The 13,854-nt window shown below is 40.1% G+C and overlaps 1 protein-coding gene across 4 annotated transcripts in view; it reads left to right on the forward strand.

The window, feature by feature from the left end:
• LRFN5 (leucine rich repeat and fibronectin type III domain containing 5) overlaps positions 1–13,854 on the forward strand; it is a 242,177-nt gene that overhangs the window by 52,600 nt on the left and 175,723 nt on the right. Inside the window, exon 1 of one of the 4 annotated variants that reach the window (XM_057306388.1) lies at positions 4,603–4,748. The exons of the other annotated variants lie outside the window; for them this stretch is intronic. The gene's annotated coding sequence lies outside the window, so the exon portion shown is untranslated. Of the gene's footprint in view, positions 1–4,602; positions 4,749–13,854 lie in introns of those variants that run through there. 4 annotated transcript variants of the gene reach the window in all.

A 13,854-nucleotide genomic window follows, 5' to 3' on the forward strand; every position in this document is an offset into this window, starting at 1 on the left:
GACATTCATTTCAAAGGAGTTGGGGTTTTGAAAAAGGGAGGAAACAGTTTAAAAATATTGAGGAGGCACAAAGAGGACATTCATTCTACTTCCCTGACTTTCTTACTCTACTTATTTGCTTCCTCTATTTCTGTGTATTGGAAGGGGGGGGAAGCCTCTTCTTGAAAAGGGGAAGAGGAAGCAAGTCTTCAAGAAGGGCCAGCTATCAGAGTAATAAGTTGAAGTGAGTTTCAGAGAAAACTTAGAGTATCAGAGAACAAGTTTTAAAGGGAACTGTAATAAGTCTTGTGGGAGAGGGTTCTTGAATACAATAATTACAACAATTAGTGTTTTCGTGATGGATGAATGAGGAATAGTTGTAAAGCATCATGACAATATCTCTGGTCTTTAGGGCTGGATATTATTTAAGATATCAGGGAAGCTACCACGTGGGACTGGTGAAATTTTATCAAGGAAGGAAAACTTGCAAAGACCATTCAGGGAAGTTGATTGTACTCTTGAGAGAATGAATACATGGAAAGGAGGTGATTGAAGAAGGGTTGGACTCTAGGAGTAGAAGCTGGGAGGAAGAGGGCTCTGGATTTTCCTGTGGCTGGAGGTATTTTTAAATCATTGTAGGGTATAGGTCAGGTATCTGTCATATCCTGAATTACTTAAATCAGTGTCTATGCCAATCACCGTCTAGTGGACCTTCCTGTACAACAAAGGTTCGAGACTAAAGGCTACATTACCCAGGCAAATTTCAACAGAGTTTCTGTATGTGTTTTAGTTTCCATCAATCAAATGGGTTTGGGTGAGACTTGAATTTGGAACTGAGTTAAGGCAAGGAAGGCACAGGGAAGAAGGCCATCACCATTCTGCTGGTACAGATGGTGACAGAGACAGAATGGTTCTGGAGCTGGCAATTCGCAGCCCCAACATCTGGTTTCTTGATAGTGGAAGGAGTACTAGCTCCTTTGGTACCCAAGGAAGAGGCATTATTTTTGGAAGCCTAGTCTAGAATCTGCCTCTTGGGCCCTGTTGGTGATTTAAAAAAAAATAATCTCTACAAACTACATGGGGCTCAAATTCACAACCCTGAAATCAAGAGTTGCATGCTCTACTGACCGAGCCAGCCAGGATTCCCTCTCTCAGTGATTTTTAAAACCATTTTATACTCTATAATAAATGTCCTTTGGTTATACTACTAGGATGGATTCTTTGCTTTCTTGAAACTACCCCTTTCCAATGTAGATGATTTGCCTGAGGTTGGACACACAATCTAGTAATATATGGGTTTGGGGAGTTAAAAAGTATTAACTACGATCATCAAATTTTCTCTCGTGTTTTTTTTTTTTTAAGAAATAAGTAAGTCAATTATGAGAGATAATGGATGTTACTTTTATAAGGTGAGCCTCATTTACTGGATAATTGGGGAGAGAGAGAATCTTGAGCTGATGTGGTGTGTTGTGCATGTGTGCATACTCACATGTATGTAGAAGTATCTAAAATACTGCTGAGTACCTTAGGAATACTATAAAGTGACTTTTGAAATGACATTGTTTTCCCAGAATGAGAAATTACCCTCACCAACATACTATTGATTATTTTCCTTTTTTAAAAATTGTTTTTTTCTTTCTTTCTTTCTTTCTTTCTTTCTTTCTTTCTTTCTTTCTTTCTTTCTTTTTCTTTCTTTCTTTCTCTTTCTTTCTTTCTTTCTTTCTTTCTTTCTTTCTTTCTTTCTTTCTTTCTTTCTTTTTTTTAAAGATTTTATTTATTTATTTGACAGAGATAGAGACAGCCAGCAAGAGAGGGAACACAAGCAGGGGGAGTGGGAGAGGAAGAAGCAGGCTCATAGCGGAGGAGCCTGATGTGGGGCTCGATCCCATAATGCCGGGATCACGCCCTGAGCCGAAGGCAGACGCTTAACTGCTGCACCACCCAGGCGCCCCTCTTTCTTTCTTTCTTAAAAAGATTTTATTTATTCACTTGTCAGAGAGAGAGAGCACAAGCAGGAGGAGTGGCAGGCTGAGAGAAGAGCAGGCTCCCTGTTGAGCAAGGAGCCTGATGTCGGACTGGATCCCAGGACCCTGGGATCATGACCTGAGCCAAAGGCAGATGCTGAACTGACTGAGCCACCCAGGTGTCCCTTCTTTTTTTTCTTTTTTAAAATATTTTATTTATTTATTTGAGAGAGAGAGTGAGACAGAGCACAAGAGGGGGTAAGGTCAGAGGGAGCAGCAGATTCTCTTCCCAGTGGGGAGCCCGATTCAGGGCTTGATCCTGGGACTCCGGGAATCATGACCTGAGCCAAAAGTAGACACTTTACTGACTGAGCCACCCTGCGGCCCCTCGATTATTTTCTCCTATTCACCTTTCTGTTCTCATATAGACAGAAATGTTACTTGAAACAATAGTCGCTCATTAATCTCTGAGATATTTATGATATGCCTATGTGTGTCAGGCACTAGACAAGGTGTTGGGAATACAGATTAGGAATAAACGGACAGGATCCTTGACTGCATGAAGTTTACAGTCTGCTACAGAGGTAGATGCTAGCAAAACCTGTAATTACACATGATGAGTATTATTGATGTGGAAATGTTGGGGTTCAGAGCAAACAGTCAAGGAAGGATTCTTGAGATGTCTTCGATGCAAAAAGTGGTTTTATTAAAGCACAGGGACAGGACCTGAGGGCAAAAAGAGCTGAACTGGGGTTGTGAGGGGTGGCCAATTATATATTTTCAAGTTGGGAGGGGATTTGGGGTAGAGTAAGTCACTAAGGAATTTTGGAAGCAAGGTTTCCAGGACCTTGAGGGGGCTAGCTATTGTTGGGACAAGGTCATTTATTACTGTCTAATAAAACATTAGTCATGAGACCCTTCAGATGTCTATCAATGGGCCATATGCTGGAAGATGGGTGCTAACATATATCTTGGTGTGGGAGGGGGGTTTCCAAAAGAATTTTTATATGTTAAAGGAGACTTTACAGGATCCTGGAGGTCCGTATAAAGTTAAGCTAAGATTGCCTTTTGCCCTTAGTAAAATATTAATATCGAGGCAGTTGAGTTCCTAGAGGAAGGTCACTCTGCCTATCTCAAAGACTTGTCAATGGACTGTAAGCTGTAAGGAAATTAAGTTTTTTCTTTTGCCTTTGGTCCCCACGTCATTATGAACAGGGAAGACTTGGTTTTTGGAAGCAAATTCAATGGGGAGACCTAAGCTAGTGTGGGTGAGTCTTCTTAGGGAAGTTTGCCGTCAACTGATTTCTACATGTAATGTTGGACTTAACAATACGTGTGATAACAAATGTAAATCTCAAAGGCTTAATGTAACAAAAAATTATTTCTTGCTCACATAAAGTCAAATGGAGGTTTATTGGGTGGCTTTACTCTCCGTGTGGACCCAGAGGTCCTTTCCTGGCTTTGCGCCTTGGTTATCTAGGGTCTCCTCAAATTCCCCTGCTGCATCGACAGTATTCAGCTGCCCAAAGAACCAAGCCAATTTGAGGAAGATTGTGTATCTGATATGTAGTAATTTCAGCCTGAAAGGGATTGCTCGCATCCCATAGAGAGCAGTCAAGTGGACCTGTGGGGATACAGGGACTGGGTGGAAGGAGAGGCATTTGGAATAACCCTTGACCGGGGAGCTGCTTCCTAGAAGCAACTCTGTACTCTGCAAAAGAGGGAGACATTTACTATTTTAGTAGCTAGTTGTCTCTGCCACAGGAGCAGGAGCAGACACACTTGCATTTTTGAGGGATAACTAGCCTCCTAAAAAGCTGACTTAGAGAACGATATGACTGCAAAATGAACTGTTACTATAATTAACTTTAGTACCTTTGAGGCAATGCTGGGCTTAAATAGATATTTTCATACAGCACATAGAAAATCCAACCCTTTAAATTTGGGTCAGAGATTAAAGTGAACACGAGGTATGATGTGCTCTGGGAGCTAATGCTAGTGTTCTATGGAAGTAATCTTCTAGAATTTAACCTGTGACCCCATTTACAATCTTGAAATATTTAGGAAAATCCCAATGGTAGGGAAAAAAGTGAATTTGACACAAATTCTACTTTCAGTTATTGTGTAATCTTCAAATTGAACCATTGTTATTGACATTTTTTGTATTAAGATTCTAGTATGTGAAAATCAATGTAAACAATGGAGAAAAGCTGAAGAATTTGAATTGTTATGGAAGAATTGCAGGGTCCCAAAAAACTCACGTAGTAACACAAATGGACCTGGGACAACAAACTGTTTTTACTTTTTAAAGTTTTAAAAATGTTTTGATGTTTCTAATGTTTTTAGAAAGCAGCCTGTGATAGTGTGATTTATAAGAAAAAAAATATTTTGTCTTCATTCCCATTCTTGGCACTGAGTTCCTAAAAGCCTTGGAGTTTCCAGAGGAGAGCAGCAAAGGTGTCTCCTGTTATGTTAATGAGGTGACGGTTAGACCCCCACCTGTGGAAGGCGGCTGGTTGCCAGGAGAACCAACTCTGTGATTGGAGGGTTAGGGTTAGGGTTGGGGGGAGGGGGAGGGACTGGAGGTTGAATCAATTGCCAGTGGCTAATGATTTAATCAATCATGACTAAGTAATGAAGCCTCCATAAAAACCCACAGGAGCACGGTTCAGAGAGTTTCCGAGTTGGTGCATGGTGGTGGAGTGAGGCGCCTCAAGAGGGTATGCAAGCTCCTTGCCCTTTCCCACCCTCTGCATCTCTTCTGGCTGTTACCGAGTTATCTCCTTATCGTAAACCAGCAATCTAGTAAGTAAAATGTTTCTCTGAGTTCTGTGAGCTGCTCTAACAAACTAATTGAACCCAAGGAGGATGTCGTTGGAACCTCTGACTTATAGCAAGTTGGTCAGAAGTAGTGGTAACAACAACCTGAGCTTGTGACTGACAACGAAAGTGGGAGAAGCGCCGGGGATAGTCTTATAGGACTGATGCTGTCTCTGGGTAAGTAGTGTCAGACTTGAGTTGAATTGTAGGATGCCCACCTAGTGTTCGAGAATTGCCAGTTGGTGTGGGGAACTGGGTCCATCCATGTTGGAACTGGGTCCCGGAGCCCAAAAGATAGCCTTTTCTGCAACTATTTGTGATAAAAAAGATTTGACGGTAATGCTGAAAAAATACAATAAATTCCCAATAAATTTCTACCTAGATTAGTAATTGTTAATATTTTGTCACATTAGCCTCCTCTTCCTGTTTCTCAGATAAATGGATATTTAGCTAGCTATAGGTACAAGTTTTTTGTTGATCTAAATGAACTGTTGAAGGCACCGTGAAGCAAGACCTCTGAATACTTGAGCATGTCCCTTCCTCCTATGATTTTCGCTGCAGACTCATAGATTCAATGCTTTCTACGTACTGCGTGCTCAATTTCCCTTTCTGTAATTCCAGTAGCCCTAGACTGCATGGTAGAAACTACTGCATTTGCTACGTTGTTGCATATCTGATGCATTGCTGGGTGGTAGGCAGCAGTGTATCCTACATGCAGAGCTGATTTGGGAAGAATGATGCCTGCACGTGGTAGTTACTAAGTGCATAGATAAATTAATCGATCTAGCGATCTATATATCTTTTTGACACAGCTTATGTTTTCCAGTATTTCTTTACTTTCTTGCACAAGAAGTTCACTTTACTTTCTCCTCCTTGTACACTCTTGGTGTCAGCTACGTCTCCAGGAGCTCTAGTTCTTCTGGGTTTAGAAACTAAGGTCTGGGCGCTGGGTTTTAATGATGTGTTTTTAAAAGGCAGCCTTACAACAACAGGAGAAAATAAGTCAGGGCAGGGCATTTGGACAGTCCTGCTATTGTAGTAGGTAGCATAGGTCTTTTTAGGTCACTGGCATTTATCTAGAGCCCAGTGTGTTCAGTGGCTAGCATCATGCACTCTGCCACCACATATTTTTTACAAGCTGTGCCTGGTCCACCTTTGTGACTTACTACTTTATCTCTGTATGCCTTTGCCTCTTCATCTCTAAAGGGGATGTAATATGGAACCTACCTCATTGAATTGTTACTTCATTCTTTTATTCAACAGATTTTTATTAAGCACTTAGTATGTGACAAATAGCTGTGTACAAGACAGACAAAATCTATCTCTGAAGCTTTTATTGCCACGGGAGAGATAGACTTCCCTCTCCTCCAAAACAAACAGACAATCAAAACATATGTTTATATACTGATAGGTTCCAAGGAAAAATGAAATTGGCTAAGGGTGGGTAGCTTTGGGGAAGCCTGTTATTTTATACAGACTCGTTGGAGAAGTGCTCACTGCTAATATTTGGACAGAGACTTGAGGAACCTGAGGACTAAATCATGCTAATACCTAGGAGAGTTTTTCAGACAAGAAACTGCAAGCACACAACCCCTTAGAAAGATGAGTAATATCTAGAATGGTCAAGGATAAGCAGCCCTGTCAGTGGGCCTGGAGCAGTGGGAGGCAAAGTGGACTGGCAGGGATGAGGTCAGATCATGGAGGGCCTTTTAGAACTCTGTAGAGACTTATATTCTGCCTGGGGTATGAGGAACCATTAGAAAGTTTTGAGAAGAATAATGACAACTTCTGGTTGTGGTTTAAAGAGATTATTCTGGCCATTGGGTTAGAGAACAGACTGAAGAGGGCTTGATTAGGAAAAGAGTAGTCAGGAAGCTATTGCCATGATCCCGCATTATCCTGCGGTCTGGGTGGGACAGATGGTGGGAGGTGGTCAGGTTCTAGATATATTTTGAAGCGGAAGACCACAGGATTTGTTGATAGATTTGTAGATAGATTAGAATGTGGGAGAATGAAAGAAATCATGGATGGCATCACAATTTTGGCCGTTGAGTTTTAGGACTGTGATAAGGATTACATGGTTAGTTCATATAAAATATTTTCAAACAGTGCCTAGGATGTGATAAGCAATCAATAAATACTAGCTTTTTATTATTTTAATGCCTAGCAGTTATTTTCCGCTCTATCCTTTATGCCTTTGTTTGTTTTCATGCTTTTGACTTCTGGATTTTAACTTGGCTGTCACCTTGACACTATTTCTCTCAAGTGCTAACCATCTAGCTGTATAAATTCTCGTAATGCGGTAATCTTAGTGCCAGTGCCTAGGACTGAAATCAGCATATAGTTCACTTAACTGTGTAGCTATGGGCAAATTACTAATCTCTCAATTTCATCTCCTATGAAATGAGGATAATGATATTTACCTCCCAAGGCTATTATGAAAATTAAAGAATATCCAGATTCAAAAATGAAAGTCACTACAAAGTATGAGTGATTGCAGTTTTTATTGTTGCCTACACTCTGAGAAGGCTCTTTATGCTAATCCTAGCCACTTAAAGGCATGAAAGAAATGAATTTGAATGCATTAGTCATTCACACTGAGTTTTATTCTTGTTTGGTAATATTTGAATGTTTTTATTGGTGAGATTTGTTTTTTATATTTCGCAGTTTGGGATTTATTGAGACCTGAGCAGCTCTATTGAACCACTTTTAAAGAGATTTAATGAACCCAAATCTTTCACTCAGGATGAATATTGGACCCAGGAAGGGAGTGAGGCAGAAGGCAGTTTAGAACATATGTCTAAGTCATTCAGCTTAAGAGGGCTCCTTACCTTAGTGCATATTGCGTTCTGCCAGGGTACAGCTATGGAACACAACTGTTAGGATTTTTAAGCAAATCTAGCGTGCAATAATTCCTGGAACTTCAACAGCATTTCTTTGTAGGGGAGGAAATGATAAAGTTTTGATCACTTATGCAAAAATTAAGGAAAGAACACCAAGGGACTGAGTGTGGCTTTTGTTCATCTTATTTCAGTTTTTAGGTTCTTACTGAGACTGAAGCTGGAGAAAAAAAACCCTGTATATTTTTCCTAAACCAGGTAGAAATACATAGCACCACCATTGTTCATTATTTTATATGAGTTTGCTGCTCACAGATATTTCTTCACGTGGACTTATTTTAAACTAAAAAGCCTTCTTCTCTCACCGGTTGAGTTATGCTTCTTAGGCTAATATAATTATTCCTAATTAATAGGAAAGGGAATTGAGGCCAAGAGAAACCAAATCACAGGGTCATTTGCTTACTAAGAGACAGGAATACAACCTTGTTTTCCAGTGGCTTAATGTATATCTCCCAACTACATTTTGGGCTTACATTTGCATTATGAAATCTTGGTCATTTAGGTACTAGAACTGTCCTAATTAGCCCAAAAAAGTATGATACTTGAGCTTTTGCATTTCTTTATAAAAGATTTATGGAGAAGAAGTGAGTTTATACTTAAATTAAGTTTTAAGTACAAGACACATACAAAATAATTTCACAATCCTGTCTTCAATAAAGGTTTTTTTTTTGGGGGGGGGGTACCTGTGTGACCTGTTTAGCAAGCATGTGCATTATGCATTTCACTTTTACCCTAAATGATGTGAGATGGGAGATTCCTATCGTTGTCATTGGAATTAGTTCTCTTGTCTGACCCATCTCAGGAGGATATCAGAAATGTAGCATTTTACAGATAAAATTATAAAATAACTATAAAAATAGTTACAGCATTTGGTAGGAAGCTTATCATAAGGTAACTTGAAAAACTCCTTTGTAACTAAGATACAAATGGCTTTTAAAACCCTTTGATATTCATGAGTACCTTCAAAATATGGGAGAAGACTTTACAACCATTTAAAATATTTAAGTACTTATAACTTGTTAAGCAATATTGTGATCACATGATGAAGTCAAACTTCCATATAGCCCCCTAGTCATTTTGAAAGCTTTGTTATAAAAGGCTTGAAATGGGTGTGAAATAATAAGTCCTGCCCCTCATTCCTTTTTGTCAAAGGCACCCTATGGAATTGATGAATCTTAAATCTATTTGGCATCAGGAATATTCTTGATTTCTTTCACATAGAGAATAGTGATATGAAAATGTTGGGGTTCAGAGGCAATGGTTAAGAAAGAATTTTTGAGATGTCTTTTGTGCAGAAAGTTGGTTTAATGACGGCAAGGGGAGAGAGACAGTGAGCAGAAAAGGTTGGCCTGGGATTGTGAGGAGCAGCTGGTGATATACTGTGGAGTTGGGGAGGTAAGGACAGAGGAGGTTTGCAAAGGGATTTTCAAATGCTAAAAAAGACTCACTGGATCCTGGAGGCCTAGCTTTTGTCAAGCTAAGGTTGTTTTTTCCTCTAGTGAGCATTAACGTTAAGACAGTTGGGAGTTCCTGGAGGAATGTCATACTCTGCCTGCCTCTAATTTTTGTCAATGGGCTGCACGTTACAAGGAAATTTAATTTTACCTACGTTTCTTTTGCCTTTGTTCCCCACATCAAACAGGAATAGGAATTGTTCGGTAAAGTGAAAGAGGCTTTTGAAAACTAGATTTGGAAAAAAAAAAAAACAACCCTGTAATCTATATCTTCATTTTTTCAAGCCTTATTTTTTTTTTTTAAAGATTTTATTTATTTATTCGACAGAGAGAGAGAGACAGCCAGCGAGAGAGGGAACACAAGCAGGGGGAGTGGGAGAGGAAGAAGCAGGCTCATAGCGGAGGAGCCTGATGTGGGGCTCGATCCCAGAACGCTGGGATCACGCCCTGAGCCGAAGGCAGACGCTTAACCGCTGTGCCACCCAGGCGCCCCCTCAAGCCTTATTTTTTTATGAATTCAGCAGAAATTTTATTGCTAAACTCATCAAAGATAGTTACAAACACAAATAAAGTATCCTTTTAAAAGTGTCCTATATAAAATCAGAGGCTCCTCCTCAAAGTAAAACGCTTGTGACCTTAAGAATTCATTTAGGTTTAGTGATGTAGTTTTGGAATATAGGTGAGGTTCTGTGGGGTGGAGTCCAGAGCCAACGACCAAGAATTCTTGAGAAGTCTTTGGTGCAAAATTTGTGGTTTATTAAAGCACGGGGACAGGACCCGTGGGCAGAAAGAGCTGCTGCCCCGGGGTTGTGAGGGGTGACTGATTCTATACTATGGGGTTGGGGGAGTTAAGGAAAAGGGAGGTTTCAAAAGGATTTTCATATGCTAAAGAAGAGTCACAGGATACCCAAGGCCTTGCCATTGTCAAGTTAAGGTTGTTTTTCCCTCTAGCAAGGCATTAACAGGAAGATAGTTGGGGAGCTTCCTGGAGGAACATTATACTTGCCTGCTTCAAGTATCTGTCAGTGAGGACATTTAATTTTATCTGCATTTCCTTCTGGAAGCTAGGTTATTGATAGAAATGCTTTGTTCCTTTAGATCGCTAAATGAGGGAGGCTCAGGTCTTGTAGGATTGTGATCTCTACAAGTTAACTATTTTATTTTTCCTTTCCTTAGTTTTAGGGCAGCCAGGAGTGCCTGAGGAATGTCACATATATCCCATGGGGTGTGTGTGTCAGATTCTGCTTTGTCTTCAGCTTGTCTTCTGTTCCCTCATCAGTAGTATTTTCACATTATTTTGTTTTTAATCATTTGCAGTGTTCTGAATATCACATTTAAACATTTTTTAAAGATGTGAAATAATGTAGTTTTTGTTTAAGTACAGCCATAACTATAAAGTGATAAGGTTGTGGAATATAGGTGAGGTTCAGTGGGGTGGAGTCCGGAGCTGACGACCAAGAAAGAATTCTTGAGGCGTCTTTGGTGCAAAATTGGTGATTTATTAAAGTATAGGGACAGGACCCGTGGGCAGAAAGAGCTGCTGCCCCAGGTTGTGAGAGGTGGCTGATTATATACTATGGGGTTGGGGGAGGTGAGGAAAAGGGGAGGCTAAGAAAGCACTTTCATATGTTAAAGAAGACTCGCAGGACACTGGAGGCCTTGCTATGGTCAAGCCAAGGCTGTCCCTCCCTCTAATGAGGCACTGACATGAAGACCATTGGGAGTCTCCCGGAGGAATGATCACAAGTCCTTGTCCATGGGCTTCAGGTTTAAAAGAAATTCCATTTTATTTACATTTCCTTCTATCTCAGCCTCCCTCAATTTTATGGAGGGGATGGTAATGTTAGGACTCCAGGAAGCTGAATTATGGGTCTCTGGAAGTTAGGCTATTGATAAGACAATTTCTTCCTTATAAATCACTAGGACATGTGTAAACTGAGGGAGACTCAGGTCTTGCAGGATTGTGATCTCTGTTAGTTAACCATTTGTTTTTCTTTTCCTTAGCTTTTGGGCAGCCAGGGGTGCCTGAGGAATGTCATGTACATCCCATGGCCAGGGGTGGGGGGGTGTTGCAGGGCGTCAGTTTCTGCTTTGTCCTCAGCTTTCTTTCTGTTCCCTCATCATAAAGGAGAGGAACTTAAGAAGACAAAGACCAAATCTGCTGCATACACAGGATGGGGCAATCTAATACACAACTCAACATGAATCTTTCCAAACAAGTTTGCTAAGAAGCAGCTCCCATGTTTAGCGTTCGAAATAAAACACTCATTTAGGAAAATTAAGACATCGCTTATGAAAGAGGTGTATTTTGGTATATTTGGTGGTAACATTTTTGTTTGTCTTGAATATAAAAGCATATTACCAAAAAGAATCAGGCCATTATGAGTCTCCTCCTTCACCCAGTTTCTTTATCAGAGTAGAAGCTCATTAATTTCTGTAGAATTTTGGCTATAGGACCGGGCCACAGGAAAGGTCTGAAATACCTAAAAGTCATTTGGCTGGAGAAAAGTGTTTTCTTGTGACTTGGAGGCAGTCATTCATCACTTGGCACTTAAAAGCATTCCTCAGTGAACTTCTTCCCCACAGTCTTTAGAAGAATAAAGCACAGGATCTGGGATCCAGGAAGGGGTTGCTTCCAGCTGGAACACCTAACAGCAGGGCATCCTTGCAGGCTTTCTGTATGCAGTACTGTTGAAACTGCAGCCACCTGGGAGACGTTGGCCCTCTCCATGCCAAGCCGAAGCTACTCCACCAGCGCTATGGGGCTTTCACGCTGGCCCTGGAAGACAGGATGGCCGTGCTGGGCTCCTTCAGGCCATAATGATCAAATTCGTCTATAGTCTAACTATTTACAAAGTTCTAAATAATCAACAATTTAACACTACTTAACCATTAATTAAAGGAGCAAGAAAAGTTTTTCTTAAATCTTCTATCTAAAAAAAAAAAAAAATCACTGTTTTTTTGGGGTCCTGTGCTTAAAGAGTACGTAATGTCGCAGGGATCTGTAAATCATTTTATTTTTTTTTTAAGATTTTATTATTTATTCGACAGAGTTACAGATAGCCAGTGAGAGAGGGAACACAAGCAGGGGGAGTGGGAGAGAAAGAAGCAGGCTCATAGCGGAAGAGCCTGATGTGGGGCTCGATTCCATAACGCCAGGATCACGCCCTGAGCCGAAGGCAGACGCTTAACCGCTGTGCCACCCAGGCGCCCCTGTAAATCATTTTAGATCCAACGCAGACAATAACTGTTAGTATTTTTTTTTTGAACAAGGTATCGGAAACATGTTTGTCAGAGAAGTTTGACCTTGAGAAAATACCAGACTAATTTTCCAATGAACAGGCAGGCATTTTTATTCATAGAATTATAAAGGGGAAAAAACACCCTATAATTTTACTTGATAAATTTTACTTCTGATAAATGTGTGATTGGCACTTAGACCATCTCCCTTTAATCATGACTTAATACATACAACTTTGTTCGGGAAGTGGTGAATAACCATTGTTGCTATAGTTATTCTCTTTTTACTCTCTAAAATCTTGTAATGTATCTTTCAAACCATTTTTGTGTCCATGTGTGTCATGGAATTCATTTCTTCTTATATAGAATTTTCTCATATGTAAATGTAAGTACCTTATAATGAACTTCATAAAAGCTTTGCATATGTAGACAATGATATGTATTTGTCCTATTAAAAAATTGAATTGCATGCACAATTTTGAAATTTTAGCATAATTTTCCCAAATACCTTTAATGCCTTGTAAAAGTTTTCTCATTATTTATTTCTCCTTTTAGAAAAGAAGGAAGATCTTTATTTACTGTTAGTTTAATATACCTATGCCCTTGGATATATCAGTGGTCACTACATTTTAATACAGGTAATTTTTGTTCAATCAGATGATTTCTAATCACAGATTTTAGGGTCAACACCAGTTTATCTAATTCAGCAAAACTGATTGCACTTACTTAACTCATTATCTTATTCCTTAAGTGTTCTCTTCTGCCTCTCTGTGTACTATGGTTGTTTCTTCTTTTCTCAGTCTCTGGAGCTGCCTTCCACTCTTTGGTCATCTCCCTTTCTCTCTCTTTTTTCAAGATTTATTTATTTGAGAGAGAGAAAGCTTAGTATCTAGAGGGGGGGCAAAGGGAGAGAGAGAATCTCAAGCAGAATCTGCACTGAGTGCCAAGCCAAACACACGGCTCCATCCCAATACCATGAGATCATGACCTGAGCAGAAACCAAGAGTCGGTCGCTTAAACAACTATGCCACCCAGGTGCCACTGGTCATCCCTTAAATCCTGTTCATTGCCTCTGTTGCTACCCAGAACTGCGCTGGATCAAAATGTTTGAACATTTGCAAGGCACTAGTTATATGCTGGATTATAATTTTATCCTGGCCCACAGCCTTGATTCTCCCACTCCTACTAAAGTCAGAAAACATGCTGTTTTAGTCCACATGACTGTGCAAGTATTTTCTGTGCATGTTCAGAAGACAGGCTTGCATAAGACCTTGGAGGATTTATTTATCCTTTTGTTCTAGAGATTGGAACAATTTGTTCGTCTGTCGTGTATACGTCAGTGCAACTACTTAGATGATGTGTATCAGCGGTACTCAAATGGCAGGTGAGTAAGTCACCTGGGATGATTGTAAAGGTATTTATTATGGGTCAAACATTCTGATTCAGTACGTAGTGGGTGTCACCTGGGAAACTACAGTATTAAGCAGAAACCTAAGT

The sequence above is a fragment of the Ursus arctos genome, unplaced genomic scaffold (genome assembly GCF_023065955.2).
Source record: "Ursus arctos isolate Adak ecotype North America unplaced genomic scaffold, UrsArc2.0 scaffold_37, whole genome shotgun sequence".
Taxonomy (NCBI): domain Eukaryota; kingdom Metazoa; phylum Chordata; class Mammalia; order Carnivora; family Ursidae; genus Ursus; species Ursus arctos.